General features: G+C 37.6%; 1 long non-coding RNA gene across 1 annotated transcript; it reads left to right on the forward strand.

The window, feature by feature from the left end:
- The first annotated feature begins 26 nt into the window (after nucleotides 1-26).
- Nucleotides 27-2,205, forward strand: LOC144350852 (uncharacterized). Its single transcript, XR_013420361.2, has 2 exons — nucleotides 27-114; nucleotides 1,269-2,205. It is a non-coding gene; the product is annotated as an uncharacterized LOC144350852 (long non-coding RNA).
- The last annotated feature ends 4,471 nt before the right edge of the window (nucleotides 2,206-6,676 follow it).

Genomic DNA, 6,676 nt, shown 5'->3' on the forward strand with positions numbered 1-6,676 from the left:
ACCAGAGCATTTCACTCAATTCTACACCGTTCGGAGCCCGACGCCATTTCTACCCGTTTAGCGTCCCTAGTCACCCTACATAACGGTATTATTATCCTGAAAACCTGAGGCAAAGTAAGTCATATATACGTCACAGTTTTAATACCGAGCACATTTTACAATTTACCCATCGATGAGCGTCTGTGTAGCCGTCTTAAACCAATGTCTGAAAATCAAATGTTTCGGGTACGCCCTAACATGGCTATTTTACATGACGTTTTTGTGGTACAGTGGTGTACAGATTCTAGTATTGACATAGTGTTGTAACGACGGTTCATATGCATTGTCTGGTCTGGTGGACGTGAATGTACGGGTGCTCTAATGAATTCTGTTTTTTTTTTTTATATATTTGTGTGTACGGGTAACTGCAAATAGAAATGATGTATACCGATTCATGCTCTAATTATAAAAGCAGCTCGCCTACTTCGTCCACAACCCTCGTAGTGTTAACACATGTATATTTCGATCTATAAGATGTGGGAGCTGTTTTGTGCTATATGGCTAATTCAGATCTAGATTTAGCTCATTTTACTCATCATATGTAGTCGACGCGGAAGCTCGACGCATGAAACAGTAATAAAAAAACATAGGTTGGATTGTAAAAAAAAGGCAATTGATCTTTGGGTTTGTTTACTCTGTGATTGAAGTATGCCCAGTTGTCTAGGATACGTTATTGAGTGCATTACGTTTTCGGCAGTTAAAATGAATTGAAGGCTGCCTTAGTACTCTCTGTGGTGTTCTTAGGTACTGTAAATAAACAGCAACAGGACGCCATAAAATGTGTATTCAGATTGAAAGAGGGTCCTCAGTAAAAACAAATGAGAATACCGATTCAATATTACTACATTAGTAAAACTGTGTGTGCTTATACATTATATAAACGATGAAGATATTCTACATAAATAACACATTGTGATTTTATCCACCTCCAGTGATACCACATAATAACAAGTTACGTTCACTCTCAACCGAGTCGCTCGTACCGCGCCCTCTATCGACAAATGTTGGTTTTGATGTGAGCGATAATATTTGATGTATTCTAAATGACTACAGAGTTATACATGTCAACGACGTCGCTTTTATACTTTACCTACGTCACAATATCATCTTAGAATCATTTCGCCTCTAGAGGGCGTTTTTATTAGAAATGTCTATTATCCTGTCATTTGTGAACTTTTGTACGATTTATTAGCTTATTTATTATCCTACTATTCGTCTTTTCCCGGCAGCTACTACGCCGCTATGTCTAGTGAGTACGACTCTGGTGAAGTAACTTACATCGCTATTGGAAGCGCCCTCCTTGGACTAGGTGTGGGCATCATTCTTGCCGCCTGCGTCATGCTGAGACGGCAGTCGGGATTGTCACAGAAGCAGGCTACCTATGAGATGCAACCCCAACGACAACAAACCGAGAAAGACGGCCAGAAATCGTATGTTAATAACGAAGCATATGAAGATATTTATGATTCAGGAAATGACGTCCAACCTCTTGGTTACAGACATGTATCTTAATGAGAATACAGTGTGAATGGCTGAACACTGTTGACGTAAATATGGATGTAATCGATAGAATTACATAATCAATCAATACTCCCAAATTATTGCAGCAATTGTTTATGTGGATCGATGTACAACCCATCGAGACCTGTCTATTTACTAACAACTGAACAATATTATGTTTAACGTTGTATTATGTCTATTATCTTAACCGGAGTCGTCTTAATTGGATTCGGAGATCATTAAATATGCAACTCTGTGCTAGGTAGAAACAGTATTTCGTAAGACGTTAGCTATGATTTATTATTTTTGATTTTAAACATTATGTGGAAGTTTCGCATCATGGTAGTAACTGGTGCATGTTTATTGGTGTCCATTACACCCCATTTCAATTACTAGTAGTAACTTTGTATTCAACTATAGACAATTGATGATAATTTAATCATAGATGTACATCAAAGTTAATCGCCACCTTCATACAGTCTCGTGTGCATTGTCTTTAAATCTTGTTTTAATAATACTTATTACCAAACGCTTCAGCGTGGTATTAAGATTTTGTTTTCAGGCTTGGGTGATACCAAGGTGGGGAATGGATGCACATATGGGTGGTAATTCCTGGAATTGCAATAGAGAGGGTTCAGGCCGAAATACGTATATATAGTGTTTCCATGTTTCGTCTGATATTTCTGGGGTATTCTGCTGCTGTAAATAATGCAAGATTTGTTCCGAAATTCAGTGTGTTGTGTGCACTCCAGGGCTATTCGTTTTTTGCTCAAAACACCACTATTTTTTAATGGCAGAGTCGAATAGTTTCACTCCCACTGGGAAATCTGCATTGTTACTTGAATGAGAGCTAACTAAACACATTTTCCAGACCAGGGAAAGTGTATGCAACAGCCAATTTTAACAGCCTGTCACGTGATTTTAGTCTGAATGTCAACATCAAAAGAGGCTAATCCATTTACGCAGGTATAACTGGGAATAGAATACGTGAGAGATTGTATCAACAGAGATGTGTATAATGAAAAGTAACATCTATCCTTCTTTTCCATCGCTGAGCATTTCTGTTTTAGTATACTGGTTTGAAAATGTTGAATTTGCATGATTTGCAATGTGTTTTTTAACTGAAACTCCCCTATTGATCGAATCCCGGGTTTGAAAGAGAACGGCACACCACGTGATTCGTTTGAATACAATGGTGAAGGCACGCAAGCCCGACTTACGTTGTCAGCAGTAGTCGCTGAGCTTCACGCTACAACTTCACTTGTGATGTTGCTTGTTAGCCGTGGATTGAATTAATCTTGATTACCGGTTAAAATGTTGCTTATTTGGCGTTGGTGATCTTTATTTGGAACTGGGTAACGTCGCCAGCAGAAACCTCCTGGGATTTTGATGTTGATGGTTGCGCCTCCATGGCAATCGCTAATTTTACTGCGGGTGGATCTTCCAAGAGCCCTTCGGGGTTTATAAAACTCATTCAACATTCATAAAGTTCTCTCAATCGTAGTAGTCTATGTGATGTACATCTAATATGCCAAACATGTTGCTGAACGATTTTGCCAATGAAAACAAGCCGGTTGGTGATCCACTCCACTAAAAAAAACTAGCAATATGTTTTCCGCTATTGCCATGGTAGGACATGAACGTGAAGCTAACGTCGGTTTATAACTAAAACCGGGCACCGTATACAAAGTTCGCAAAAAAAACATTCAGTCCTTAGAAGTCATTTTATTGTATTGCTAGGACGTATGATGTTGTTAGGGATTGGTCAGTTACTTCGGCCTGGGGTGGATCAGTAGGGGGTTACCCTGTTTTTGATTTTGCGAATGGGGGGGGGGTCACCCTGTTTTCCACAATTTACACACGCGCTTATGCATATATTTTTTTAAATTTTATTTCAGAACAATAGATTAAAAAGTTAATCGTACAAATGTGTTCTTAATAATAACTATTACCCATATTGCCTATAAATTTGTTGATGCAAAAAATGTTATAGGCTAAATATTTTGGGGTTGAAGTTGACAAATAACTAACAGATTATGCAATGCGGCAGAGCCCCATGCAATTATACAGTTAAGTTTTGAATACATCCCAAGTCCATGTGATATCAGATTATTTTATTTAAAGTCTGAAGTCACCATTGTATCAGATATTTACTGGATTTATCCAATTGTAGCTGGAGACGGAATAACACAGCAATTAGTACAAAGAGCAGTGACAGTTTTTGTTCAGCAAATCAAAAAAGTTAAATGGATTCATGTATATAAATAAATTGTTTTTTTGTTTTTTTAACTTTTAAATATGCACATTGTGCTCTGTAAAATACCAAAATCCAACACAAATTTATACAAAAATCAAAGTGTCCTTTGTTTTCATAAGCACAGACTGTGCTGCAGGTGTAAAGCTTTCCTGGTCTATAAGAGATGAAAGATATATTAAATCCAAATTAGTTTTCAAACCGCCTAGATTCAAATCCTCTTTTCCTATCTTATAAGGGCGTTTATCAAGTGAGTACTCCACAGCTTTGTTTTTATTTACTGTCTTTAGCAACATAGATTTCCCTACTTCCTGCAGCCTTTTCTGTAGTCGTTTTTTGGCTTTATGCTCCCCCTCCCCTCCTAAGGTGACTGGTCTATTAAATGCAAACACTAAAAATTACGGCAAACCACGATATTTTCAATGCACATCATACATTTTGTAATCATGTCAGAGCCAAAACTGTTAATGTTTCTTTGTTTTTCGGGGGGGGGGGTCCAGCATGTTTTAAAATATAATGTTAGGGGGTCGCCCACTTTTTTGTTGTTGATAGGGGTGGGTCAACTGAGATTTACAGCTGACAAAATGGAATCTGCCGATCCCCCCCCTCAGGCCAGAGTAACTGAACAATCCCTTAAATTTATTATTTCCAACCGATAGTATTTTCTAGATTGCAGGCAGCATTTACAGTTCATTCAAAGTTCAAAGTTGCGTCGGGATTACGTTGATACAGTGTAACAATCTCGGCGTCGGTGATCTCTTACCGGTGTGCAACGTAGCCAAAATAAAAGGCATGAATACAAGACTAGTGGGAGGTAATAAATTTGGGGTCGAAAGTATTCAAAAAACAGTTTTTGGCTGTTGCCATGGTAGCTGTGGACCAGGATTGTTTTGCCAATTAGTGACGGTACGACCTGCCTGTCAGTTATAAACAAAATTAGCCAAGCCAAAAAAAATCTCAGTAAATTGTTGCCCACACTCAAGCGGATTAGAATGAGCTACGTCCATGCTTTTTAATCATAGAAATGCAGGGTGTGATACATTTGGCGTGAAGGTATTAAAAAATTCAGTTGTTGGCTGTTTCCATGGAAACGGTGGTCAGAATTTGATTTCAGATTTTACCAATAGTAACTTTGTGCCCACACTCAAGCTGAGCAAAATGAGCTATGTCTGAGGTGTTGTATCCAAAATTTGTAGGAGATACATTTCCTGATAACTAGGGTGAAGGTGTGACCTACCTGCTAAGTTTGAGCGAAATCGGCCAAGCCAAACAAATCACAGAAGAATTAATACGTGAAAACACTAGAAATCACACACACACACAGGTACACAAAATTAAAGTGATTTTAAGGGCAATCCAAGTGGAGCGAATCGCCAATACCATGTTCATTTGCATATTGACCGTGAAAATACCAAAAACATCATTGCATGGGTGATATGCAAATTAGTTTTAGTCAAAATAAGTTACTGCTTAGAAGTACCATTACTGTTGTTCAAATTTCATTTCACTCGGCAAATATATTCATGTACCCAAACGTAAAGTATCGTACTTCTAAATATTGTTTATTTCTGCTATGTTTCGAAAAACGCTACTCTTGAACGGACTACTTTATTCGCTCTCAGACCTCATTTGCATATGGGGTGTGGAAGTACCGATTTTGATTTCAGGGACGAATCAAAATAAACTGCAGTATATATGTAATAATGTGGAATACTTCCTTTCACTGTGAACATTTTTCCGCTAAAATAAATTCCAGTGAAAATGCCATTTCCCTCATACTCTATTGAGACTTGACACAGCACAGTGAAAATTTGATTCACACCGTATGCTTGAAAACTTTTCACCGAAAATAAATTAAGTGAAATTCTGTGTGATTTCATGAGAGTTGAAAATGAAAAAATGATATGACACCCAACCCTACCACTCCATACACAATGTAACCACACCTCAAAAACATCCTTTCACCAGTGTATTCTATTTGAATTCAGGAGAAATTTAAATAAACAAATTATATGACAACGAACTTAATTATAATTTCAACCTCTAGTTCAGCACTGATTAAATAAACTACCTCGTCTTTATGCCAACTTGAAGTTATTCAATGCCTACACCAGTGACTTCAAAATCTATGTTTCAATTCCAGGAATTTCACTTGCTATTAATTGTATGGGAGTGCCAGTCTTTTATTTTCTATTGTAATGTCAATTTCTTGTGATTACTCGGAAAATGAAGCTGTAACCACAGACCACAGTGCTGCAACTAAATCCTGGTATAAGCACCGGTTAGGCAGTCTTGAACTATGCATGTGAAGCCAGCTGAGAGGTATATCCAATCCTATAGATTTCTCATTGTTTGGTAACTATTTGCTGCAAATGCAACAAAAATCAATATAAAAATATTACCCACACAGCATTCTACAGGTTACTTGTTAGTATATATGTTTGTTATGTTGACACAAATTTCCCTTGAAATTCTACTCAACAAATAAATCATATGATTTAATTTCGTCTCTGGAAATATTTGTCTGTTGTTACTAACTTCAGTTGAGTATTTGGTCAGGTCAACTTGTTATAGCTGTCTACCAAACGACCTTACAAGTCTTACGTAGCACGCCAGTGATACACACACACTTTATTTCGCAAAGGTAATAAAACACTAAGTCTGGTTGGAAAATAATACTCTTTGAAATAGAAGGAACACGAAACACGCGCTTCGCATAAAGCAGGTCTTTATTGTCTGTCTATTAAAACGACTAGTTTACACAACTTTTAAGGCAACTTTTCAAATTTCGGAGACTAATCCAACCCAGTCATGGCACTTTTCCCGAACATTATAAAAAAAAACTGTTCCGCTTGCCACGCAACATTTGAACCTCCGGGGTAA

This window comes from Saccoglossus kowalevskii, chromosome 4 (genome assembly GCF_978046115.1).
Source record: "Saccoglossus kowalevskii chromosome 4, keSacKowa6.1, whole genome shotgun sequence".
In the NCBI taxonomy this organism is placed as follows: Eukaryota; Metazoa; Hemichordata; class Enteropneusta; family Harrimaniidae; genus Saccoglossus; species Saccoglossus kowalevskii.